Genomic DNA, 14,949 nt, shown 5'->3' on the forward strand with positions numbered 1-14,949 from the left:
ACCAAAAATCTGAACATGGGAATTTTTCTTCTTGCAGGGCCCAGGCATCCAAAGAGGTTTTTACCATCACATTCCTTGTTTCCTGTCTGATATCCTCAGGGATCCAATTTGACAGCTCCTCTGCACAATTTCCCCTGCAAGACTACCCTGGCCTCTCTCTTGGCACATGTAAATGGCTGCTAGGTAATATTTCTTTTGGCAGCAACCTAACATACTTTGTAGAAACAGACCTCCAATTGACCCCTCCCCCTCTTAAGACCACATGCTTTCCTTTTCTAGCATTTTATAAGAAAGAAACCCTGTTGTCTACTGCACTAAGCTAGATATTTTAAAGATATTTAAATGCTACCTATTTATCATCAAAAGTATCTTTAGATTTCTGGGGAATTAAGTTTAAATGATACTCACTTTCATAATTTTATTTTTATTTTGCAAAATATACAAGTATTTTTACCTCAATGAAATTCACCCTTATTTCTTTTCATTTATTTACCTGCAGAGTTTTTATAACATTTACTCAAGATTTAAATCTGAAACTGAAGACAAATAGATTCTAAAAAAGAAAAATAAAAGCCAATAGAACCAAATAGTTTAAGTGGGAAAAGATAACAATGACTATAGAAAATAACTATTTTTACTAGAAAAGTTTATCATGTACATGCAAAGACAGTCTTCAGTATTCACCCTTGGCAAAATCTTCTGTTGCTGATTTGTCTTCCTTCCTCCCCACATAGCAAATAATCCAATATAGGTTAAACATGTGCAATTCCCCTAAACATATTTCTACATTTTTCATGTTGCAGAAGAAAAATCAGATCAAAAGGGAAAAAAATGAGAAAAAACAAGTAAGCAAACAACAGAAAAGGTGAAAATACTATATTGAACATACACACTTCTTGATATTTCTCTCAAGTGTAAATTTTTTTTACACTCTAAATTAATGCATATCTACACTGACTTGCATACTTCTCTGAGGAACACTAATATACCTCAGAAAACTTTAAGGGACATTTATAAAGACTTTCCAAAAAAACGAAATTTTTTAAAATAATAGTCATTTGTTCATCAAATATATTCTCTTCTCTGACACTGCCACTTGTCTGGCACAGACCCTCACCACCTCACACTTAGACAACTGGAATAGTCTGCTGGTGAGGTTGCCTGCCTCAAATTTCTCCCTACTTCTAATCCTCCATTCAGTCAATAAAAGGCTTTTCTTAAAGAGCTAGTCCAACCACATCACTGCCCTACTCAATAAATTCTAGTGTTTTCCTATTGCTTCCAGAATCAAATACAAAATCTTCCACTTGGTGTTCAAAGGCCTTTACAACCCAACTCCTTCTTATCTTTCCCAGCATATATTCTCATATCCAATGACACTGGCCTTCTTGCTGATCCACAAACAAGACAATCTCAAGGTTTATGGAATTTTCTCTGGCTGGCCCTCATGCCTGGAATACTCTGCTACCTCATCTCTTTGACTACTAGTTTCCTTGGTTTCAAGTCCCAACTAAAATCCAATCTTCTACAGGAAAGCTTTCCCAACTCCTCTTTATTCTAGTGTCATTTATTTCCTGTTTACACAGTATATAGCATTTTTTGTACCTTTTTTTTTTTGCTTGTTGTCGTCTCCATTAGATTGTGAGCCTTTTTTTTTTTTTTTTTTTGTATTCCTAATGTTAAGGACAGTGTCTAGCATCTACTGGGTGTTTAATAAATATGTACTGACTGACATTTTTACCAACTGTTTTATGCAGAGCACTTGGCTAAGGCAAGAACCATATCCAACACAAATAGTTCCTATGTCATTTATCTTTTCAAAAAAAAGAAGAAAAATGTCCTACACTTTTAGTCCCACACAAGAAAATGCAAGCTGGTTAAATAACAAAAAGGATAGAACCTGAGTTCTAATCTCAATTGTAGGAGACTAAGCAGGAGACTAAGCATTGAATAGGGTGTCAGAAAGACCTGAATTCAAATACAGCTTCAGACACTAGCTATATGACCCTGGGTAAGTCATTTAACCTGTCTCTCTGGGTTCCTCATTTACTCCCTAAGGTTGTTATGAAGATCAATGAGATAATATCTACAATGTACATTGCAAACTTTAAAGCACTATAAAAATGCTAGCTATCATGATTATTACTCATTTTATCCTCAACAATGCAGTAAGGCAAGTGCTATTAACCCTATTATACAGATGAAAAAAAAAAAAAAAACAAGATTAAATAACTTTACTATGGCCACAAAGCTAATGAATTTAGCTCAGATTTAAGTTCAATTCTCTCCTGACTGGAGATTCAAGCTCTTTCCACTATCTACCACATTGTACTAAGCAGATCATGTGCCCTTTCGTGGTCTCACTTTCCTCATTTATAAATAACAGTTGATGTTTTTATAATAATTCAAGCTTTACCAAGCAATTTCCTCCCAATCACTTAACAAAGTAAGTAGTACAATAATATCCCATCTTTACAAAGTACCAAAGTAAGATTCAAAGAGGTTAAGTGATTTGCCATGTATCACACACTGGCAGAATCAGGACTCACACATTGCACTCTTTCTACAACATTAATGTTATTTTAGTAGGAGCAATATCCTAACCATTAACCCAGGCAAGTTAAGGTAGTTTTTTTCTTTAAAAAGTATCCTATCTCAAGACCTGACTGGCTCAGAGGACAAAATGCTCAAATTTTTGACATCCTTCTTAATCCTCTGAACACAAGTAGCCAAGAGAGACAGTCTGCAGGTCCATTATTATATTTGGCTGGTATTCCATAACGAACAACTCAAGGAAATCAGCTTAGCTAAACAGACTCTGGTGTCCTTGATACATATTCTTGTTGAATGCCCCTCTTCTATTTTGACAATAAATTTCCTTTTATTAACTATTGAAAGATCTGTGAATGTCTCGTTTTATTGAATTCCTAATGTAAATAGGATACTAGCATGTCTTAGACTTTCCTATTATAGCTATTTTTTAATCTATAAAAGATGAAGCAGAAGAAGAGGAATAAGGCGAAGGGGTCAGTACTAATGATCTCTGTAACTCTGACTTGTAAGAAATAAATCTTCGCCTCTCTCTACGCTACCATACACTAATTCTATTGGATGTGACTTTTTCCAAATATAGAACTTTTTTTTTCAACATGCTACAGAGGCTACAGGGATATAAAAAAATGCCAGAAGCAAAGAGTCAGAAGTTGTACTATACAAAGATGCTTGTCACTATGATACAGAACTGTAGTTGAAAGAATACTAGACTGGATTCCTACAAATACCACCTAAATATGTTCTGCTTTTTTCAACAGTTAAAAGAACCTCTCCAACATGTAGTCCTAAATGTGCTACCTATCTGGTAAATTAGACAAATGTAATAGGAGTGACATCACTATCAACATGACAAAACAAGAAATAAAATCTCACTACTTGACAACACTGTAATGTAAAAGAGGTGAAAGACTGAAAGCCCTATAAGCAGCCCTATAAGCACCAAAATATTCACAGTTATACTTGTTACAGTAGCAAATACTAGAAATAAGTTGAGTACCTCTATATTGGACTGAACAATTATAGTATACATATATAATATAATATTAGTGTGAAGTAAGATTGGGTGAATATGAACAATTTAGAGAAACAGAGGAAGACTTTTATGAACTGCTGTAGAGAGAAGTATGGAAAAGACCATAATAATGTAAACAAAAAGAATGCTAAAAGGAATCTAAACTGAGTACTATAATGATCAATTCTAGTTTCAAAGAACAGGAAAAGAAACACATTTCCCCATTCTTAGGCCGATAGGTAGATAATGCTGTCTACATTATCAAATGTAGTAACTGCATGGTCTTTTGCAAAAAAGTTCAATATCGGAGCAGTATTGGGAGGAAAGAAGTGCTAAATCTGGAAATAGCTAATGTAAAAATGTAAAAACAAAAACTATCAGAACTTAACACAACTTTCAAAAAAAGATATTACTTTATAATTTTTAAGAAGTCCTTCAAGACAATGGTACATAATGGAAAAAGTACAGCCTTGGGATCAAAAGATATGGATTTAATACTAACAGCCAAGCAAGTATCTATATTCAACTTCAACAAACATTTATTAAGTGCCTACTATGTATAAGTCTCTAAATCACTTGTTGTCCTAAGCATATAATTTTACTGCTCTGTACTCAAGGGTTCTTCACTACCCAATGGAGAAAATAATCCCTCTACTATCTACCTCACAGAATTATGAAAGAAAAAAAGTATTTTATAAGTTATAATGTATTGCATAAAATTGTACAGTTAAGCTAGATAATCTCTATGATTCTATACAATTCAAATATTCTGTGATCTTAGGTAAATGATCACTGAAGGGAGAGAAGAAAAAGTAATAAGTATTAATTAAGGGCCTACTATGTGTCAGGTAAGATGCTAAGTACTTTACAATTATTTTCCTTAGTTAATCCTCACATCAACCCTGGAAGGAAGGTGCTATTATCTCCATTTTATAGAAAAGGGATCTGCAACAAATAAAGATTAAGTGACTTTGAATTCAGTTTCTCCTGACTCCAGGCCCAAGTCTACCCATGATGCCACCTAACTCCTTAAAATACTAAAGACATCCTTATAAAAATATAATTTGTTCCCTGTATTTGGAATGTATTGCCAGATTTCACAACATTTCCATATCATTCCATTAATTTTTATCATCGATAATATGGAATATCACTATTGTTTTCCTTTCATGTTCTCCTTACAGGCAATATTCATTATATATTCCACATTTTTCTTGAGATCTAGTAAAGAAGATAAGAACATATGTTCATCACCAGTCAGATACAAATTCAATAATAAATAGTCCACAAACTAAAGGAACAATAAAGTCTTTTTTTCCCTTCACTTAAAAAATTGGCAATGGCTTCTAGAGTTATAGAGGTACAATGCTCTTATAACTAATAATTATAATTTAATAACTGCTTTTACTGAAAATTGAAAATTTTTCAGTTTAATATTATTCTCTCTTAAACAATCTGTCAAAAAATAGCAACTAAAAATTTGTCCACACTGGGAAGGAATAAAAAAAAATTTTTTATAAAGCTCCACAGCATACATACTTTAGTGTTTGCATTGCACAACATTTCATCTAACTCAAGACAGCTCAATATCATTTAGTCTTCATAAGCTGCTGTGGTCAAAAAAAAATGCATCTGTTAACAGCCAATCTTCTGATAATAAGTGTATCCAAAATTGTTACCAAACCCATGTTCAGAGGATTTTCTGATTGGTATGCTTTGTTAGGGCAACAGTTTTCAAACCTTTTAGCCTCAGAACCCCCTTACACTCTTAAAAATTATTAAAAATCCCCTAAAGCCTCTCTTTATGTGGATTATATCTATTAATAGTTACTGTATTAGAAAACTAAAACTAATACATTTCTTTAAATGTATTAATTCTTTTAAAATAACAGATTTTGATACTGACATAAGTAACGTGTTTATTTTTTTAAAAAACTATTTTCCAAAACAAAAAAATTGTGAGATAATGATGTTTTATTTATTTTTGCAATTATATTTTAAGTTTGGTTTGATAAAAGATAGATCAGGGTAGGCATAATGGATAGAGTACCCCACCCTGGAGTCCGGAGGACCTGAGTTCAAATTTGCCCTCAAACATTTAACACGTATTAACTGTGTGATCCTGGGCAAGTCACTTAGCCCCAACTGCTTCACCAAAGCAACAAGAAGAACAAAAAACCCAACAACAATCAAAGACAACATTGATTCCCATATCTGTTTTTGCATTTCTTCTATTGTAATGTTGTTTTAGTTGAAATATATGAAAAAAAAAAATCCAGACATACATAAATATGAAGTTGGACAATGGAGTATTCTAAAAAGAAAATAATGCCTTATGAAAACAGTTCTGATTTCAAGGACTTCCTTAAAGGATCTTGATTGAAACAAAAATCTAGGAACTTCACTTTGAGAACTCACATACTAACTCTTTTTGTAGTGGCAAGGAACTGGAAACTGAATGGATGCCTGCTTAAATAAGTTATAGTATATGAAAGGAATGGAATATTTTTGTTCTATAAAAAATGATAAGTAGACTGATTTCAGAAAAACCTGGAAAGACTTATATGAACTAATGCTGAGTGAAATGAGAAGAATCAAGAAAACATTTTAGAAAGTAACAATAAAATTATGAGGTGATTCAAGACAATTCCAACAGACATGGGATATAAAGTGCCATCCACATCTAGAGAGAGAACTATAGATACTGAACATGCATCAAAGCATAGTATTTCCATCTTTGTTGTTTGCTTGCCTTTCTTTTTTTTAAATAGTTGTTTCCCTTTTGATCCAATTTTTCTTATGCAGCATGATGAATATGGAAATATGTTTACAAGAAGTGCATATGTTTAACTTATATTGGATTGCTTGCTGTCTTGGTTAGAGTGGAGTCAGGAGAGTAACAGAAAAATTTGAACACAAGGTTTTACAGCGGTGAATGTTGAAAACTATCTTTATATGTATCTGCAAAAATGAAATTCTATTTAAAAAAAATAAAGAATTCATATGCTAGACATGTACTAGAGCTTTACTTCTTCTAGAATGACCTACATACTACTATACTAAAGTTACCTACATACCATAAAAAAGGTATCAAAAACTAATGAAAATGTATAAAAATTATTACATAGTTTTTGAATATCATTTTTTGGAATAAAAATGATATATCATTTTATCTTAAATATTTTTCTAAATAATTCAACAAATCTTCTATTATCAACAATGTTCTCTTGGTTTTGCTCACTTCACTCAGCATCAGTTCATGTAAATTTTTCTAGGCTTTTCTGAAATCAGTCTACTTATCATTTTTTATAGAACAAAAATATTCCATTCCTTTCATATACTATAACTTATTCAGCCATTCCCCAACTTATGGAATTTTACTCAATTTCCAAATGCCACTACAAAATGGGCTGCTATAAACATTTTTTGCACTCTAATATCCTTTTCCATCTTTTATGATCTCTTTAGGATACAGACATAGTAGCTAATCAAAGTGTATGCACAGTTGTATAGCTCTTTGGACATTGTTCCAAATTGCTCTCCATAATGGTTGGATCATTTCTCAGGATTATTTTATTTTAAGACATTGTTTCCTTTAGGGTTAGGATTCAATATTTGTTTAAAATAATTGAATAGAATATAAAGTAAACCCATATAAATCATCAACATTCCTATATATCATAAACAAAACTGCAATAGATAGAAAATATATACATACATTATAACATATATATATATATACGTATACACACACACACACACACACACACACACACACACCCACCATTTAAAAATAACTCCAGAAAATATAAAATACCTGGGAGTCCACCTGCCAAAACAAACCCAGGAACTATGTTAAAAAAATTATTCTTTTAAAAACTTTTTATATAAATAAAATCAAATTTAAATATTGGAGAAATATTAATTGTTCATGGGTAGTCAGGATCAATCAGTAAAAATGACAATTTTACCCAAACTAATTTATATTCAATTACTTAATGACAATTTTATCCAAACTAATTTATATTCAATTACTTCCCAATTAAATTACAAAAAAATTTTACTGAATTAGAAAAATAATTACAAAATTCATTTGGAAAAAGAAAAATTCAAGAATATCAAAGGAAATAATGGGAGGGAAATGTAAAGGAAGGAGGTTTAGTTATACCAGACAGTAAACCCTATTATAAGGAAGGAATGATCAAAAGTATCTGGTACTAGCTAAGAAACAGAAAGTAGATCAATGGAAGAGTAGACATATAATTTACAGCAGCAAATAAATGTAATAATGTTATATTTGACAAGTGTAAAGCCTTAAGATTTTAGGATAAGAGTTCATTATTTGGTTTAAAAAAAAAAACACTACTGGGAAAACTGGAAATGGCAAAGAACTGGATATTGCATGGATACTCATCAACTGAGGAATGACTGAGCAAGTATAGTATATAATTGTGATGGAATACTAATGGCAATAAGAAATGATGATTTCAAAGATTTTGGAAAAACATGGAAATTTTGCACAAAATAATGAAAAGCAAAATGAGCAGAAACAAGAGAATATTGTATTTGGTAATAGCAATATTGCTGTAAGAACAACTAGATCAAGTTATTTTGTCTATTATGTATATCCAAACTAACTATAAATGACACACGAAAAAAGATACTACCTACATTTAAAGAAAGAACTGATAAATAGAAGTATGTATAAAATAATTTCATACATATGTACCTAAAGATGACAGTTGTCTCTAGGGTGGGATCTTAGAAAGAAAGAAAAAATTTTTCTATGATTCTATTGTATGTTTGAAAGAATATAAAGTTGTGCATAGTAAATTTGCAGTTTCATGTACACTCATCTTTTTTATTGTGCTATTGTTATGGAAATGCTTGTTTTATTCCAGAAATTTTTAAAAATAATTGGGCAAAATCAGGAAGAGTCAAAAAAGCAAAGGTGTTATACAAATCTGTTAATTAGCATTAATTAAGCATCATGAACCAGAAAATGTGCTAAGTGCAGGGATTACCGAACCCTTGCCCCATCAAAGAAAAAAGGAAAAAAAAAAAAGTTACTATTTCCAAAGAATTTACAATCCAATGGGGGGAAAACATTCAGCCAACTATTTATAAATAATATATATAGAATATGTTGGAGATAATCAAGAGGGAACACACACTAGCATTAAGAGGGCTTTTTAAGCTTTCTTAAGAAAGGCTTCTTGCAAAAGGTGGGGTTTTAGCCAGGAGGTAATAGAGAAGAGGGCAGCCCAGGTATGGGGACAGACCATGTCTTATAATGAAAATATAATAGTTTAAGTAACTAATCCCCAAATCAGAATAAATAATACTAGATGTGATATTCAAGGTATTATGTTATATATTCTTAAAATTATAGTTCCATGGTCCATTCTTTCATTTATAGAAAAATTACAGGCACATTTAAAAATAGAAAATTTAAGTCTTAAAACAAGAATTTTGAATGTTTGAAATTAAAATGTAATGAACTGAAACAATCCTCAAAATTGTTGGTGTATAAAGGGAAAAAAAAGGAAAAAAAGTTATTAATGACTACTTCTCAGGTGTGTTGTAAAAGAAATTTCTGTATTGATTAGGACATTATATAAACTCTGAATAAAGGCAACCAGCACATCAAGATTTCAGGATAAGCAGTCATTATAGATAGAATTGTGCTCTGAGCAGTCACAAGGGGGGCAGTGGAGACCAAGGGAAGTATATAGGGACATTAATAAACTACAAAGACTAGCCATCCCAGTAAAGAAGGTTTTGTGAGATCAGAAAAGGCTTTCCCCCAACCATGTGTCTCCTGTGCATATGTTAAAATATACAAGATTTTCTAAAAAGTGTAATAGAAATAACTTTATCCAGTGACCCTCTGATCATTAATATCAAGCGAGAATCAGGAATAAAACAGAAAGATTATGTTTATAAAAGGTGTTTGCTACTATCACTGAGGATATTCAGTACAGAACCCAAATGGAAGAGGGATTCCCTATAATGGAGATTTCCTGCATAACCTCTTGTTTGCAGAAGACATTAGGCTAACTGAATCAAGCTTCAAAATACTGCAGACTCTCCTAAATAAAATCCATGATTATTTTAAAAGAATTTGGTTTATCTAAATAGAAAACAAAAATAGATAAAAATGTTTATTACTCAGACTATTCAGGATGCAATTCCATAGACAACTCACAGAACAGTTTCATCATTATATAGTTCTTTAAAAAGGACTGTGAATAATTTGGAACCAAAATTGTCAGAACATGAACTAGACTGCTTTTTGAAAACAATCAGTATCTTTAATAATCTGAAGCTTCTCCTTAAAATAAAGGCCCATCATCTTTTAAAAACCATTTATGTCAAGATACCACGGCACCAAATCATATCACAATATCCAAAGAACCCAAGATCATCCAAAGGACCAGAGAAAAGCACATGATGGGTATCAGTGAGATGCAACATGATTTCTAACCAAGAATTTTACAAGAGGGAAAAAAATTTGGTAGAGAGAATGTTACCAGAGAGGTATATAACTGAATAATCAAGTGGTGAAAGCAAAATATAAATGGCTAGTTTTCAAGTTACGAAGCAGAAATTAATTAAAAAGGCAGCAGGGATAGGAGATGTATATATGCAAGGTGGGTGTGAGTGTAACATATGTACATATCTATATATGTACACGTAATTATATCTTTTCTTAACTGTAGTACGCTTGAGGGTGAGGGGGAATAAAAGAAAAAAGAATAAATTTAAAAAGGTGGTGCAGCAGAGAACCAAGGAATAACTTACAAGTAAGTAAAGAAAAAAAAATGGACTTTCATGAATATACTTTTTTCTACTAATATATATACTTTCTTGATCTGGGAATTTGTTATTATATATTTTTAATCCTACCTGATGTTCTGCTGGGCACATGACAATGTTCTCTTTTGCTTTATTTTGTTTTGTATTTCTTTTTTGTTTTTCTTTTTTTCTTACTGTTTTTTCAAATAAAATATTTTTTTTTTTAAATCCATCAAAATAATATGAGAATTTTTTATTTCCAGTGAATCTGAAAGTCTTGTCTTCTTTGTGGAAATGATGAAACTGTTAAATACATAGATTCATAATTGCCTTGAAATTATAAAAATTTTTTGAAATGGAAATGGGAAATAACAATATAACATTGCTCCATGCCATACTTCAGGAAAAGTTGGGCATGCTTTAGAGGAAATGTAAATTAAATATGATTCACTGTACTGTGAACTCACCTTGTTTCAAGCCTATTGAAAACCTATGGGTTATAATCAAGGGTAAGTCTGGAAAAAGACTCCCTTTCAAAGGTACATTTAATATTCAATGTGATAGAAATGAAGTATAATGATGAATTTAAAAATATATCTTGTGAACTAAATAGTGCAAAATAAGTGATTACAGCAAAAGAATATAATGCATATTAAAGACATTTTTAAGATATACAAAGATGTAAGATTTATCATATGAATTAATAAATTTTGGTTTATCTCAATTAATTTGCACATCACAGTAGCTGGCATTTATAAAGGATTTCAAGTTTACAAAGTATTTTATATACCCCTATTTGCTCCTCAGACCAACCCTGTGAGACAGGTATAAATAAGAACTACCCCCATTTTCTAGATAGAAACTAAGGTTCTAATAAGTAAAGTAGGTGCCTCTGGTTACAATGCACCTAAGTGTCAGAAAAGGAATGTGAATGAAGATCTTTAGGACTAAGACCCAAGGACTCAAATCTACACTTCCCTGCCATAGTTTAAAGGTTTGGGGTACTTTTCTTTAATAAAAAAACATAACTGAATTTAAACTACTCTTTTGCTATTTCTACATCTTCAACACTTTTTAGTCACAATGTCATATAACACTATTTTTTTTCTTTTTACAAAGCAGTTGGGTTGAGTGACTTATCCAGGATCACACAACTAGTGCTATATCTGAGACTGAATTTAAACTGAGGTCCCATGAAGTCAAGGCTGGTACTTTATCCAGTGCACCATTTAGCTGCCCACATAACACTATCCTTGAAAATAGAAGCTATATCCAGTTTTTAAAAATTTGGACTAAGGACAAATATACATTGTTTTCTTTTGTTTTTCTTTCTTTTTTTCTTTTTTTTTTTTGTTACACTGACAGATTTTTCCCATTTTCCTATGGAGCAGCAAACAAATTCTCTGTTCCTTATTGTGTAGCCTCAGTCTCAAGGGATCCAGGCTGCATATGCTGATAACTTACTGAAATAAGTGCTTCAGGAAAAAGGTAACAGCAAACAGCCACCTTGGAAAGAAGTCAATTTATTCTGCTTTACAAAGCACATATTCAATCTACTGAAACTGAATCTCTTGTGTTTTAAAATTATAACCCCCCCCCCAAGCCCCAAATCCTATAGTGTGAAGAAAATCTTTATTAGTATATATAACAATCATTATGTCTCCAATAGGATAAGAAAAGACCTAATCCCTCAATTACTGACAATAGTTATTACTGAAAAGCTCAAAGAATTTTGTTTTGGAAATCTTTCCCTAAACGCATATAAAGAAAGAAGATCTCAGCAAATGGTCAAGGCATGAAAAACCAGCAGAGAAGACTTATATGAATTAATGTACATGAAATAAGAAAATAAAACCATAACATATTCAATGATCATAGCATTATATGGTAAAACAATACTAAAAATATCTGAAGTCAGATCAACAAGGTTACCAAAAAACACAGAGATTATTATGATAATAATAACAGCTAATATTTACATAATATCATGTGCCAGGCACTATGTTCAGTACTTTACAACATCCTCACAACAATCTTGATAGGTAGCATGCTAATATTAGCCCCATTTTAAGAAAACTGAGATTAAAAAAAAGATTAAGTGACTTGCCAAGTGTCACACAGTTAATAAGGGCCTGAATAAAGATTTGAACTCATATCTTCTTTACTCTAGGCCCACTACTACATCCACTCTGCCATTTAATTATTCCATGAAAAGATAGTCTTTTATGAACTGCTATGACAAAAAAAAAAGAAAAATTTCATCATCTGTAGATTAAGCTTCTAGAAACAAGGCTACCTAAAAGTAAGCTGATCCTTGGATAATAACAGGGCCAAGGCTACACCTGAAACTATCAATTCTGGCAGGACCTACCAGAACCTCTAAGACTCTACTGGTCTAGCCTTATAACAACAGTCATACCCAAATTATTATTTAAAAAGGCCTTGGCTGGGAAGGGATGTAGTACAAAAAAGAGAAAGAAGTAGGAGGAGAGAGATACAGGCAGATATATGTACATGTAAATTATATACATATACATACACACATATTAAACAAAACTATCTCTTAAGTTTACCACTGATGTAACCACTCATACAACATTAGCAAGTCACAAACTTTTCTGGGCCTCAGTTTTCTTAGCTATAAAACAAGGCAACTGGAAATGAGGTCCCTATATCATATGACCATATAACCTTTTACATTTACTTTCAAAAATGTTTTACCTTACTTCTCAGATCTGTGAAGAAGGAAGGAATTTATGGTCAAAGACAAACTAGAGAACATTATGAAATGCAAAATGGATAATTTTGACATTAAATTAAAAAGGTTCTGTGCAAACAAAACCAATGCAGACTTCAAGATTAGAAGGGAAGCAGAAAGCTGTGGGGAAAAATTTTCTAGCCAATGTTTCTGATAAAGGTCTCATTTATAAAATATATAGAGAACTGACTCAAATTTATAAGAATGACAAATGGTCAAAGGATATGAACAATTTTCAGATGAAAACATTAAAGCCATTTCTAATCACATGAAAAAATACTCTAAATCACTACTGATGAGAAAAATGCAAAGTAAGACAACGCTGATGTACTACTTCACACCTCTCACATTGTCTAAGATCACAAGAAATAATGATAAATGTTGAAGGGGAGTAATGGGCCATTAATACATTGTTGATGGAGTTGTGAATTGATCTAATCATTCTGGAGAAAAATTTGGAACTATGCCCAAAGGGCTATATAACTGTACATACCCTTTAATCCAGCAGTGTTTCTACTGGGTCTGTATCCCAAAGAGATCTTAAAAGAGGGACAGGGACCCACATGTGCAAAAAAGTTTGTAACAGCTCTTTTTATGTAATGGCAAGGACCTGGAAATTGAGTGCATGCCCATAGTTGGAAAATGGCTGAATAAATTACATTACATGAAGAGAATGGAATTATTATTTTTCTATAAGAAATGATGAGCAGGCTGATTTCAGAAAAGCCTGGAAAGACTTACATGAACTGATGCTTAGTGAAGTGAACAGAACCAAGAGAACACTGTATACAGTAACAAGATTATGGGATGATCAACTGTGATGGACTTGGTTCTTTTCAACAATGAAGTGATTTAAAGAAATTCTGTATCCAGAGAACTATAGAGGCTAAATGTGAATCAAAGCATATATTTTCATCTTTTGTTTGTTTGTTTGTTTGTTTCTTTCTTTCTTTCTTTCTCATGTTTTTCCTTTTTTGGTCTGATTTTTCTTGGACAACATGACAAAAATGAAAATATGTTTAAAAGAACTACACATGTTTAATCTATATAAGATTACTTGATATCTTGGAGAAGAAAGGTAAGAGAGAAAGAGAAAAAGATTTGGAACCTAATGTCTTACAAAATGTTGAAAACTATCTTTACATGTATTTGGAAAAATAAAATACTGTTGAAAATATAAAAAAATGTTTTACCCTACTAGTAGTATAGTCAAGGACTTCTTAAACTTTTTACCCTAGAACCACCTTTTCACCTGAGAAATTTTAAATGATCTCAGATATATAAGTATGTAAAATAGGTATACAGATCAAACATTTGATGATAATAAATCATAATTTTACTATTTCCACATTCAGTTAACATGGCCCCATATGGGTTTGCAACCCATAGTTTAAGAAATTTTGGATAACCTACTGATATACTGATAATCAAAGCTTCATTCATCACTAATAACATTCTGCCACTGTAAGAAATAAGAAAAAGTTGTTGGCCATTCTAGTAATAGTATATCAATAACATGGCTACTTATGAGACATATTCAAACTAATCACAACTATTTAATAAGCATATTCATGGCAATAACCATAAACTGGTCATTTCACTAAAATGAACCCCTCATAACTACATATTTGCTAGGATCTCTTGGTGATATAGTTGAACGGCAATTTTAACTTTTCAGAATTCAAAAGACAATTCTCTAATCTATGGGTTATCAAACTCTTCCGTTTCTCCTCTTTAATTCCTTATATTTCAGACACTTCAAAGCTTATTTCAAAGGTACTATATGTAATAATAAAATAATAAACTTGCTAAAAATTCTAATAAAAGA

The 14,949-nt window shown here is 31.7% G+C and overlaps 1 protein-coding gene across 2 annotated transcripts in view; it reads right to left on the reverse strand.

Annotated features, from left to right (window-relative positions):
• Positions 1-14,949, reverse strand: part of SCAI (suppressor of cancer cell invasion) — a 197,040-nt gene that overhangs the window by 175,813 nt on the left and 6,278 nt on the right. The gene's annotated exons all lie outside the window — the stretch shown is intronic.

Source organism: Sarcophilus harrisii, chromosome 2, assembly GCF_902635505.1.
Source record: "Sarcophilus harrisii chromosome 2, mSarHar1.11, whole genome shotgun sequence".
In the NCBI taxonomy this organism is placed as follows: Eukaryota; Metazoa; Chordata; class Mammalia; order Dasyuromorphia; family Dasyuridae; genus Sarcophilus; species Sarcophilus harrisii.